The sequence below is a fragment of the Tamandua tetradactyla genome, chromosome X (assembly GCF_023851605.1).
Source record: "Tamandua tetradactyla isolate mTamTet1 chromosome X, mTamTet1.pri, whole genome shotgun sequence".
Taxonomy (NCBI): Eukaryota; Metazoa; Chordata; class Mammalia; order Pilosa; family Myrmecophagidae; genus Tamandua; species Tamandua tetradactyla.
Window position 1 is genome coordinate 88,709,705 of NC_135353.1, and position 14,403 is coordinate 88,724,107.

The window sequence follows — 14,403 nt, forward strand, 5'->3', positions numbered from 1 at the left end:
TATTTCATTTATTTCTGCTCTAATCATTGTTATTTCTTTCCTTCTTCTTGCATTGGGTTTAATTTTTTTGTTTATGTTTTGTCTCCAGGTGTGCAGTTAAATCTTTGAATTTAGCTCCTTCACTTTATTGTAGGCATTTAGGGTTATAATTTCCCTCTCAGCACCGCCTTTGCTGTATCCCATAAGTTTTGATATATTTTGCTTTCTTTTTCCTTCATCTCAATATAGTTACAAATTTCCCTTTTAATTTCTTCTTTGACTCATTGATTGTTTAAGAGTGTGTTATTTAACTTCCATAGATATGTTGACTTTCCAGGTGTCCAATTCATATTGATTTCCAGCTTCATTCCTTATGGTATGAAAAGATTCTTTATGTAATATTTTAATTTTTTAATTTAATGAGACTTGCTTTGTGACCAAACATGGAGTCTGTACTGGAGAATGATTTGTTCACCATTCAGAAGAAGGTATATACTGCTGTTTTGTGGTGCAAACTTGTATATATATATTTGTTAAGTCTAGTTCAATTGCTATATTTTTCAAGTTTTGTGTCCTTATTTACTTTCCATCTAAATGTTCCACTTACTGATTTCATTCATGTGTTTAAGTCTCCAACTATTACTACAGATATGTCTAGTTCTCCCTTTGGTTTTGCAAGTGTTTACCACATGCGTTTAGGTGCACCATGATTAGACCAGTAAATATTCATGACTGTTCTTTATTCTTGGTGGGTTGCCCCTTTCATTAATATATGGTATTCTCCTTTGTCTCTTGCAACAGTCTTTTTACATAAAGTATCTTTTTTCTATATTAGTATATCTAAGCTACCCCAGATAGTTTTTGAATACTATTTGCATGAAACATCTTTTTCCATCTTTTAATTTTCATTGTCTCCCTTTTCCTTTCTTGCAACCTTTTTTTCTGTATAACTGATCTTTTGTGATATAACTGACTGATCCCTTTCTCATTTCTGTTCATCTACATTTTGAAAAGACTTACTTTCTGGAGTTTGTATTGCACAACTTTGTCTATAGCCAACTAATTTGAAGATATACCAACTTAGCTTTAACAACATGCATATATTCACTTCCCATCTATCCTTCTGTTTCATCATTTTATGTTGGTTTTCTCCCACAGTTCCTCTTTATATCTTGCATGCTCATAATTAATAAATATGTATTTTCTAGTTCAATTGGATTCTGATTTTCTGACTCTTATAAAAATTAAAGTGTTGAGCTGTAGATTGAGGATACTATTCTATTATGTTTTGTGTTCACAATTATAGACACCTTTATTGAAGATCTTCATTTCTTCACACTACTCCAATCATTCTCTGTTCACCTTTCTTTCAATCTGCAGAATTCCTGTTATTAATTCTTTTACTAAAAGTCTTTTGTTGAGAAACTCAGTTTCTGTTTATCTGTGAATATTTTAAATGCCTCTTCATTTTTGAAGGACTGTTTTGCTAGATAAAGAATTTTTGGCTGTCAGTTTTTCCCTCCAGTACATTTAATATATCACATTACTGCCTTCTCAATTCCATAGTTTCTGATGAGAAATCAGAACTTTTTCATATTGAGGATATTCTTTATGTTATGAACCAGTTTTTTTTTTCTTTTGCAGCTTTCAGAATTTTCCCTTTATCTTTGGCCATTTGACATTCTGATTAGTATGTCTCAGAGTAGGTTTATTAGGGTTTATTTGGTTTGTAGTATATTGTACTTCTTGGATATGTTTTTCATGTTTGGAAATTTTATGTTTTTCTTATGTTTGGAAATTTGGGGTGTTCATTTCTTCAAATATTCTTTCTGCCTCTTTTCCCCTCTCTTTCCCTTCTAGGGTACTCATGGCATGTATATTTGTGCACTTCATGCTGTCACTCAAATCCCTGAGATGCTGCTCATTTTTTTCTTTTCTTTTCTCAATCTGTTTTTTACTATATGATTTCAATTGTCCTGTCTTGTAGTTCAATTATTCTTTCTTCTATCTGTTAAAATCTACTGCTGTGTGCATCTAGTGTATTTTTAATTTCCATTATTGTACCTTTCATTCGCACTTTTGTGAAGTTTCTTTTTAAACTTTCAAGTTCTTTATTCTCACAAACTGTCTTCTCAAAGTCCTTTAGTTCTCTATCTGTATCTTCTTTCATCTCCTTGTATTGATTTAGGAGATATGTTTGAATTTCCATGATTAGTTGTTCCAAATGCTGTATCTCCTTTAAAGTTTTACTTTTTCCCTTGACTGAGCCACACCTTCTTCTTTCTTAATATGGCCTGTAATTTTTTGTTGATGTCTGGGTATCTGATTATCTTGATGTGTTAACTCTGATGGTCAGTTTCTCCCACTTGCCTAGGGTTCTACTGTTGATTGGCTTCGTGTTTTTGCTTCTTTGGTTTTTGGTTCAACTTGTTCTGTACCTTTAGAGTACCTTATTCTTAACTGTTCAGATTTTCTGAGCTATTATTCATCTGATTCTTGCCCTGGATATGTAGTGTGATTTTTTTGTTTGTTTGAAGCATGGTCCAGGAATCGAATCCTAAGTCTCCTTGCATGGAAAGCAGGCATTCTAACCACTGAACCATCCATGCATCCTGTGGCATGATTTTTAAGTTTGCACTTTTTGTGCAATTTTTCACCTCCAGGAAAAGCTTCCTTTCTTCTGCTCTTTTAATCACAATTTTGAGCTGTTCTATTTGCTTTTGTGCAATGTTTTCTCTCTAGCTCTTATAATTTGTTTAAAATTTATCCCTCATTCATCACCTCCTTTCTTACACTCTTCAGTTCTGTGAACTGTCTTGTCTTAAAGCAGTTCAGTTTTTCCACTTCATTTTTCCATGATGGTATTTGTCTCTGGTTTCGTCCCTGAAACAGTGTCCTGTCTTGGACAGTCAGCTGCATCAATACACAAAGCTCCATTTTGTTTGTGTTACAGGAAACAGAGAATGGATTGAGTGTGTGCATCTTTTTCCAACACTTCTATCATGATTTCCCCCGCCCCCCCATCAGGGATTCTTTGTATGTGGCACTCCACAGCTGCTTGTTCTGTGGCCTGGGTCTTTGCAGACTTGGGTTTGTGCCTAGATATGCATGGAGTTCTAACTCACTGTTGGGAGTTAATGATTTCAATCAGTGGCATTAAGGACCTAAGCCATGCTGCCTTTGTGTGTATACTACCTTGTGTAGAACAGAGTGATAGGGATGGTTCCAGATTGGCAGGTTTGGGTTGAAAATCCCCTAGATGATTTTTCTTTTTTTTGATTTAGTGTTTGCAGAATCCTTCTCTAGTTTAGTTCATCCTTTGGGAATTCAAGCAATTAAAATTTGTTGTTTTATTAGTTGATTCTAAGGGGAGACTTTTACAGGGGATGTCTGATATTGCCATGTCGATGACTTCACTGTCCCTTGTTTGGTTTTGACATCTGAATAATGTTGTCCTCTTTTTGAAATTTCCTGGACATGCTTGTTTAGAATTTAGTATTGTTGTTTCCCTTAAAATATTTGGCAGAATTCAACTATGATTCTATCTGGGCCTGGAACTTTCTTTTGGGAGTTTTTAAGTTTAAATAGAATTTCATTAATGTATACTAGATGATTTCATTTATCTTTTTCATTTTGAATGATCTTGGTAACCCCTATCTTTCAAATTCAGTTAAATCGTTGGCATAATTTTTTCATAATATTCCTTGTTTATACCTATAGAATCTATAGTGAAAAAATTTTGTTTTTCTTCTTGATTCATGATTAACCTTTTAAGCTATCATTAATTTTATTTGTCTTCACAAGCAACTAACTTTTGGCTTACTGATTTTATCTCTTTTTATGTCAATTTCAACGATTTATGCTCTGATCTACATTGTTGACTATTTTCTGTTCTGTTTGGGCTTCATTTGCTTGTCTCTTTCAAGTTATCTAAGGTGGAACCTGAGGTCATTGATTTCAGTTATTTCTTCTTTTTAAATCTAGGCATTTATTTAGTGCTAAACTTTTTCTCTAAAATTCCCTTTATCTATAGTCCACTTATTTTTATATGTTGAATTTAAATTTTCATTCAGTTCAAAATACTCTCTAATTTTACTTTTGGGTTACTTAGAAGTATGTAATTTACATTCTAAATATTTGGGGATTTTCCTGAGATCACTCTATTATTGATTTTGAATGTAATTTTATTGTGGTAACAGAACATTACTTTATATGACTTGAATACCTTAAAGTGTATTGAAACTTGTTGATTTCCTAGAATATGGTCTATCTTTACACGTGTTCTCTATGCACTGGGTAAATATATACATTCTGCTTTTGGTGGGTACAGTGTTCTGTGTGTTGATTAGGTCAAGTTAGTTGCTAGAACTGTTCATGCCTTTGATATCTTAGCTGAAATTCTTTTCTGCTTGTTTAGTCCACTATTGAAAAAACCGTGCAGAAATTTATTATAATTTTAGATTTACATATTTATCTTTGAAGTTCTGTTTTTCTACATGATTTTTTCTTTGTATGCTGTTTGGTAGGGTCATATTTCATTCTTTTTCCATGTGAGTATCTTATTATTGCATTACCATTTTTTGAATTTTGTTTGTTTGTTTTTGTTTGTTCATTTCTGGAGGAAGTGCAAGGGCTGAGAATCAAACCCGGATCTCCTGCATGACATTTCTACATGATTTTTGAATTTCTGTTAGAAGATGATATAAAGGTTTGTGATTAAGTACTCTTGACTAATAGATAACTCTATTATTATTACATATTTTGTTTCAATTGTTCATTCCCCTTTATTCCTGCTTTCTTTAACTTTAATGCATATTTTTACAATTGAATTTTATCTATTTTGTCAACTTATTATGTATAACTCTTTGTTTTGTCATTTTAGTGGTTTCTCTGATTTATACTATACACCTGTAACTTATCATATTCGACTTTCCAGTGTTATACTAATTCACATATACTACAAAATCATACAATATAATTCTGTTTCCCTCCTGGATTTTTTGCTATTGTTGTAATGCATTTTATTTTTTTATTATATACCCAACAACACGCTGGTGACATTTTTGCTTGCTTTAAGCTTGTAGAAAAAAATCATTTATATTTACCCATGCAATTATCACTTCTAGTGCCCTTCATTCCATTTCATCAATCAAAGTTTAAGTCTGTTGTCATTTTCCTTCGGCTTGAGGTAGTTATTTTTCCATTTCTTGGTATGTAAGACTATTTGTGATGAATTATTTTATCTTTTTATATCTGAAAATCCTTACTTTATCTTTTAAAAATATTTTTATTTTGAAATAGTTGTAAATTCACTTGACATTGTAAGAAACAATATTGAAAGATTTCTCACAGAATGGTGGCATGAAGAGCTCTTCAGTCACTGTGCTCATTAAAAAATATAATAGGAAAACATTAGGAAAAGCAACCATGTAAAGGCTTTGAAAATTGTCCTCAGAGCATATACCAAGTGGAAAAAACATTTATTCAAGAAAATCTACTAAATCTCAGTAAGAAAACAGAGTATCTGTGGCATTTTAGTTCTGACCCATTCCTTCCACCCTGTTGTTTTCCAGCTCCGTGAGAGGGCCACTCTTCTTCAGGTAGGCATAACCAAGAAGGCAGATCTCCCTCTCTATATGTCAGATGATGATTTCTCCCTAGGAAGATCACAATGCTAGTGTTTTCTCACTTACCTCAGCAACTTGTAGAAATTCTGTTCAAAAAGTGCAATTGAGAGATCTGGGTCTCCCATCTTCCACTAAGTCTGCATTCATATTGCGGAAGCTCCTCGATGTGTATAGCAAGTTGAGAATGCAGAAGCGTGGATCACCTTCCCCCAGCTTCTTTGTAAAGTGGAGGTACCCCCCAAAATAAGGGGAAAGCTGAGATAAGTAGAAGCTATCATTCTGAACCAGAGCCCTGCCCAGTGAATGGGCATGTCATGCTGAGAAGAGGGATGCTGTGTGGTGTTTTGAAGCTGTGTGTGCCACAGAAAACATGCTCTGCAATCTAATGCATTTCTATGGGTGTAATCCCATTGAATGTAGAGCACTTTATTTTTTAATAGAGAAGTTTTGGGTTCCATAGCAATCATGCACAAAATAAATTATTCCCTTATACCACCCCACTGACAACACTTTACATTGTTGTGTTATATCTGTTACAATTGATGAAAGCATATTTTTATTATCATGCTAATTAAAGAACATTGTTTAACTTAAGGTTCACTGTATGTGTAGTGTAGTTCCATGGATTCTTTTAAATTTTGTATTCATTTACTGTATATATAATCTATCATTTCCCCTTTTAATAATATTCAGATACATATTTTTGTGTAATAAATTGTATTCACAATGTTGTGTTACTATCACCACCATCAATTGCCAAACATATCTACCATTCCAGTAGGAACCCTGCACGTTGTAATCCTTAGCTTCCTATTCCTTATCCCCAACCCATCCCCTGCTAACCTGTATCTAGATTCTGACTCTATGAGTTTGCTTATTCTAATCGATTCAAATCAGTGAGAACATACAATATTTGTCTTTTTTCTGTCTGGCTTACTTAACAATGCCTGAAGGTTCATCCATGTTATCATATGTATTGACACTTCATTCCCTTTTGTAGCTGAATAATATTCAATTAAATATAAATAATACATTTTATTTATCACTCTTTGGTTCATGGATGTATGGAATGCTTCCATCTTTTGACAATTGTGAATTTTGCCACTACAAACATCAATATACAAATATCAGTTTGAATCCCTGATTTCAATTCCTTTTGAGAGATACCTAGTGGTGGAATTACTCAGCCATGTGATAGTTCTACATTTTGTTTTCTGGGGAAATGTCAAACTGTCTTTCACAGTGGCTGCACAAATTTCCATTGCCATCAGCAATTGATGAGTGTTCTTCTTTCTCCACATCCTCTCTAATCTTGTAATTTGCTGTTTTTTATAGTAAACATTCTTATGTGTATGAAGTGGTATCTCATTGTCTTCTTTATTTTGCATGGGCAGGCACCGGGAACTGAATCCAGGTCTCTGACATGGCAGCAAGAACTCTGCCTGCTGAGCCACCATGGACTGCCCTCATTGAAATTTTGATTTGCATTTCTATGACAACTAATGAGGTTGAGCATCACTTCATGTGCTTTCTGGTTATTTGTATATCTTCTTTGGAGAGATGTATATTCAGGTTTTTGCCCATTTTTAAATTATTTTTTTGCCTTTTTGTTGATAAGTTGAAAGATTTCTTAATATAGCTTGGATCTTAATCTTTTATTGGATAAATGTTTATGAAATATTTTCTTCCAGTTTTAGGTTGTATTTTTTTTTTTACTTCCATGATAAAAGCTATTGGGCACAAAAGATTTTAATTTTGATAAAGTCTTCTTCCTATCTTTTCTTGTATTGCTGGTGCTTTAGGTGCAAAGTCTAAGCAACCACTGTTTATGGTAAGGCACTGCAGATGAATCCTTATATTTTCTTCTAGGATTTTGATAGTTCTATGTCTCTTATTAAGACCTTTGATACATTTTGATTTGATTTTTGTACATCGTGTGAGTTAGGGGTCCTCCTTTTTTTAGTCATAATTGAAATATAGTTTTCCCAGTTCAATTTGTGAAGAAAATATTCTTTCCTAGTTGAGTAGTATTTGTGACCTCATCCAAAATCAGTTGGGCATAAATGTGGGGGTTGATTTCTGAGCTCTCGATTCAATTCCATTGGTGTATATGTCTGCCCTTTTGCCAGTAACATGTTGTTATGATTACGGTGGCTTTGTGGTAAGTTTTAAGATCAGGAACTGTGAGTCTTCTCCTATCATTTTTCCTTTCCAAGATGACTTGAGCAATTCAGGGCCTTTCTTCTCTAAGCTGATTTAAAAAGTTGTATAAAACAATATGTATATGAGTGTATTGTTGGCTCTATAACATTTAGAATTGTAATATGTTTGATAACAACAGAATAAAGTGTGGGAGAAAAATCTATGTTGACTAAGGAAATGACACCAGATAGTCACTCAAATTTAAAGGAAGAAATGAAAAACACCAGAAATGGTAAATAAGAAACATATAAGAATAAATTCTATACATATATACATTACTCTCTTTTCTTTTCTCAGCTTCTCTAAAGGACAAACCTTTACAAATGATAGTTATAATGATCAATTGTTTTTTGTAACATATGTAGATGTAATAACCATAATAATAATAATAGTGCACAAAGTGGAAGAAATAGCAGAGATATATAGGATAACATTGCAATAACTCACTGGAATTAAGGTAGTATAAATCTGAAGTAGAATATTATGGATGATGATGTACATTCTAAACACTAGAGCAATGATTAAGAAAATAACAAAAAAGTACAAGAACAAAGGAACAAATTTTTTTATGACATAGATTAAACCATAAATTAATTGGAAAGGGTAAATTTTACCCTATCAACAATAACACTAAATATGAAATGATAAATCTGTGTTGATTATTGTGCAATGTATGAAGGTGTAATTTGTATACAGTAGCAGCACACAAGAAAGGAAAGGAAATGGAACTATGGAAGAGAAATGTTTTGTATGCTTTTGTAACCAACTTTGTGACCAACTTGATTTGAACTAGATTATTATATATTATTTATAACCCTTAAGACACCAATGAAAAATTACAAAAATATCTAGAAAAACTTTTAGCAGAATTAAAATGTTGTAGTTAATAGGAAAGAAAGCTCCAAGGGAGCAACAGAAGAGTGAAGAATATGTGAGACATATAGAAAGCAAAAGTATTTGAAAATATTCCATCTATAACAATAATGCAATGAATTTGTGCAGCACTCATCCCAACAGAGAGATTTTGTATGCATAAAAAACATTATCCAGTTATATTCTGTCTGTAGTAGTCAAATTTTGAATTCAGAGATACAAACAATTTGAAATTAAAAAGATGGTAAATATATCCTACAAATAGTAAACATGGGAGAGCTAAATTGGCTATGTTAATACCATACAAAATAATCTTTAAAGTTAAAAATGTCAGTAGTAATAAAGAAGTACATTTTAAAATGATAAAAAAGGTCAATCCAACAGGAAGATTTGCCCATTATAAGCTTATACGTACTTTACAAGAAAATCCTAAAATACATGAAGCTAAAACTGACTGATTTGACAGAGCAATAGACAAACAATAATAGTTGAAGATTTCAATGCCCATTTTCAATAATAGATATAGCAAATAGGCAGAATACCAATAAGGATATAGAAGAAAGGCATGAGATGGCCATAAATCAACTAGACTGAATATCTATCCATCTCTATCTCTATCTTTATCTCTATTCTATCTCTACCTCTACCTCTATCTCTCTTTATCTAACCATCTATCTATCATCTATCAATCAATTGATCTATCTAAATTCCAAAAGAGATTATGCATTAATAGCAGATGCGTATGGAACATTGTTCATGATAGACCACATGCTTGGCCATTAAACAATTTTAATAATTTTAACATGATTGAGATAATACATATATTCTCTGACCAAAATAGAATAAAATTAGAATTCAGTTTCAAAAGGAATTTTGGAAAATTAACAAACATGTGGAAATAAACCTCACACTACTGAATAATCAATTGGATAAAAAGGAGACATGACAAGAGAAATCAGAATTTTTTAAAGATAAATGCAAAAAAATACAATGTTTCAAAATTCATCAGAGGTAAATACAGCAATTCACAGAGAGAAATTTATATGAATAAATGCCTATATTAAAAAGAAGTAAAGAGCAACAAAAGAAAAAATAGACAAATTTGAATTCATCAAAGTTTAAAACTTTTGTGCATCACAAAGAATTACCATGAAAGTGAAAAGACAACATACAAAATGGGAGAAAACAGTTGAAAATCATATATCTGATAAAAGTCCTATTTAGAGTGAGAGAAATATTTTGGTAATGGGTGGTGGTAATGGAAGCACAACATTATGACCATAATTAACAACACTGAAATATATATGTCTGAAAGTGGTTAAAAGGTGAGTTATTAGGCTGTATATATAGTTGGTGAATAAAATATTTTTAAAAATCCATAAAACTGCACTACACAAACAGTAAACCCTAACTTAACTCGCAGACTATAATTAATAATACAAGTATTAAAATTTGTTTTCATCAATTTTAATGAATATTCCACATCCGTGCAAGTTGTTAATAATAGGTTAGTATATGTGAATCTTCTATTTAATATATGTTCAATTTATAAACCCACAACTTCACTAATAAAGAAAATAAATCCAGAATATATGAAGTCCTAAGACAACAACAACAAAAAGACAAATATCTAATGAAATAATGAAATAATATCTAATGAAAAATGAATAATGGTCAATCATATCAAATAAGAGGTATGAATGACCAATCAACGCATGAAAAGATGTTAAATATCATTAGCCATTAGGGAAATGCAAATCAAATCCAAAATGAGATGCAACTTCACATACGCCAGTATGACTATCATTTTTTTAAAAAGACAGAAAGTAGTAAGTGTTGGAGGGGATGGAGAGAAATGGAGATCCTCATACATTGTTGGTGGGATTATAAAATGGTGTACTCACTGTTGAACTCTGGAAAAACCTTTGACAGTTCTTCAAAGAGTTAAATATATAATTTCCATGTCATAGCACTTCAACACCAAAGAATTGAAAAGAGGAACTCAAAAAGAGATATGGCTTTGCCAATGGAATAATAGAAATATTATTCATAGTAGCTGAAAGAAGGGAGCCACCCAAAAGGCCATAAACAGGTGAAATGATAGAAAAAATGTTGGATACACATACAGTGGATTCTTATTTGGTAATAAAAACTAATAAAGTATTGATACATGCTGCAACATGAATGAGTCAAAAAACAGTATGCTAAGTAATAAAGTCAGTCATGAAAGATGACATATTCTTTAATCCAATTTATAAGAAATATTCAGAATAGATAAATCTATATATAAAATGAATTATTGGTCACCAAAGGTTTGGATTGGGAGGAAATGGGGAAAGGCTGGTCATAAGTATGGAGTTTCTTTTTAGGCTAATTAGAAAACTCTAAAATTGACCTGGTGGTGAATATACAAACCTATGAACATAGTGAAAGCCATTGATATGTACTTAAGACAGTATATGAAATCGTACTTTAAATGTATGGCATGTGAAATTTATCTTAATAAAGGTGTTTAAAATAATAGAGCAGATATATAATTTACAATTTCCCCCAAAGATAACACTATTGTACAGTATCAGAATGAGGATATTGATGTCAATACATTAGTGATATAAAATATTTCTATCATCATAAGAATCACTCATGTTACTCTTTTATCACTACGCTCACCTCTGTCACCCCACTCCTCATTTTGATCCCAAAAGTGACCATCAGTAAACTGTTTTCTAATGCCAAATATTTGTAATCTGAAGACTGAAATGTAAATGGAATAAAACAGTATAATATAACATAAAGATTGGCTTTATTGACTCAGCATAATTTCCTATAATTTCATCCAAGGTATTTCATGTATATGTAGTTTGTTCATTTTTACTGCTTTGCTGTACATCATGGTGTGAATTTCCCACAGTTTGTCCAACCATTCACCCTCTGAAGGCCTTCTGTGTTATATCCATTTCTGGGCTGTTGTTTCTGGACAAAGGTGGTGAATTCTTTTGCCTGATGTGTTCAAATAACCAATCACTAAGACACTGGGGTTTCAAAGAGAGAGAGAGCTTATTGTTAGGGGTGTAGCAAGAGAGTAGATGGACCATCAACCCAAAATCTGTATCCCTGAACTGCAGTGATTCTTCTAGTTTTACAGAATTAAAATATGGGCAGGTTTAGGAAAATGAGCACAGTAGCCCCAGATGATGTAATTAGAGGTTATCTAATTATTAAGCATGCACAGACTAATCACATTAAGCATACACAGATTAATCACATGCTTAGTTACAGAGTGTATGTAAGAAAAAGGCAGGCTTAAAATGGTGATGGGTGCAATTTTTAGTATTATTATGAGATATAGGAGACTTGTAGTTTAAAGCCTAAGCTACTGTACATGTTGGGTAGGCCCATTTTGGTTAGATCCAGTCTTGGTTGTCAAGATAATTTTGAACTTGGAGTGGGTTGGTTCTAGACTGACCTGAGACCCTTCACTAATGAACATTAGGGGCTGTCTTTAATGATTACAAGACTCTAAGGTTGAAAAACTAGATAAATGAGTACAAATGAAGGTTAGTCATAAGGTTTTACAATCTCAGGGGCAGAAGATAAAGGCTATAAAATCATATCAGAGATCAAGGCAGCTGAATCACAGTTCAGAGATTTCAGGTATTATCCTCTGTCTACTCTAATATACCAGAAAGTGAAAAGGAATATCTATATAATGATTTAGTAATCAAAATCACCCCTTAAATCCTAATTTATCATTTATGCTATTATGAATAAAGCTGCTATGAATATCCATTTACAGGTTTTTATGTGAACAAAAATTTTAATTTAGAGGTGATGCCATTAACATGGCAGTGAAAGACATTCCATGGAAAAGTCTTTCCTTCAAATAAGCTAACAAAAGGGCAAATCCCACTTACTTATAACTCTGGATGGTGATAGCCACTGGAGACTTCACAAATGCCAAATCAAAGAAAAAGAAAAATAATTTCCAAGACTGGCATATGCAGACTATGGGACCCAAATCTGCACATACCTAGGGTATGTGAGTTGTGCTGTATGTGTCATACTAAAGGGGCCCCAGGGAAAAAAAGAAAGACCACAGCAGAATGGTTGATAAGAGGTGTGTGTGCTCAATGGAGTCCCTATTGGCTGGACCACCTAAATGCAAAATGAACATTTCTGCATTAACCCACCTTCCTGGATTGACTCCATATGGCTCTCTGGAATGGGAAACCCTAATAAGAAATAAACTAAGGGCAGAAAATCTCATAGAGATGGAAAAGGGGAGAGGTGCTGAATTGCCATAAGATAGGATGAGTCTGAGAATTGAAAAGTGTAAGGAAAAGAAGGCAACGACTGACGGAGAGAATTTGAAAAAAATTGTAAGAGCTTGCCAGAAAATTCAGCACAAAAGTAAACAAAACAGATCAAGATTCTGAAAGAAGGAAGAGAGGATAAGATGCTTTCTCCTGAAGAAGAGAATTAAATTGCATGAAAAATGCAATCTTAACAATAGTACCACATATCCAGGGCAAGAATCAGATGAAGAATAGCTGAAAAAAATTGGAACAGTTTAACATGGGCTATTTTAAAGGTTAAGAATCAGTTGGATCAAGCATGAAAGAAGACACTGAACTCAAAGCCATAAACAATAAAGTCTAGAAAGGAAGGAGAAACTGATCTTCACCGTTAACTCATCAAGATATTCAGATAGCCATGAACCAGCAAATAATTACAAGTTATACTAAGAAACAGGAAGATATGGCTTAGCCAAGAGTACAAGTTAAAATCTCAGAGGAGGCACAAATTTGCAACAGTTAACTAAAGACATTCAAACAAATCTTCTAAATTAATTCAAGGCCATAAAGGAAAATATGGATAAAATGATAAAAGATATTAAGAAGGCAAAGTGAGATATGGGGACTTGTTCATTCTTTTGGACATGAATATCCAGTTCTCCCAGCACCATTGTTGAAAAGATATATTGTCACATTTATGTGGATTTGACTGGCTTGTCAAAAATCAATTGACTGTGGTTCAGTGGCAGAATTCTCGCCTGCCTTGCCAAAGACCCAGGTTTAATTCTCGGTGCCTGCCCATGCAAAAAAAAAAAAAATAAAAATAAAAAAGGGATAAAAAAAATCAATTGACCATAAATGTGAAGGTCTATTTCTTAACTCTCAATTCAATTATATTGATCTGTATATCTAGCTTTATGCCATTACCATGCTGTTTTGACCACTGTAACTTTGTACATGCTTTCGAATCAGGAAGTGTGAACCCTTAATTAGGAAAATTTGATATCTATATTTCAAAGAATGAAATAGGACATCTTATTTGAAGATTAACTTTAAATGGTTCAAAGATTTGAGAGAACATCCAAGATGAATAGCTCCCAGAAAACAATATACAGAAGCATTATGAAGATCTTGTGGTTGATCATGGATACTTGGACTTTTCTTACAAAGCATAAGCAAAGAAAGTGGGAAAAAGTTAAATTAAACCTCTTCAAACTTAAATATATTTTCCTTCAAATAAAGGAATTTGCTGAGGAAAAAAAATGGTAAACTACAAAAGCAGAGAAAATATGTGGGAACCACATATCAGATAAAGGTTTAAAATACAGAATATATATTTAAAAACTTACAACTCAAAAATGAAAAGACAACAAAATTAACAAATGGGCAAAAGGCTTTAATGACACTTTCTGAAAGAGGAAATACGT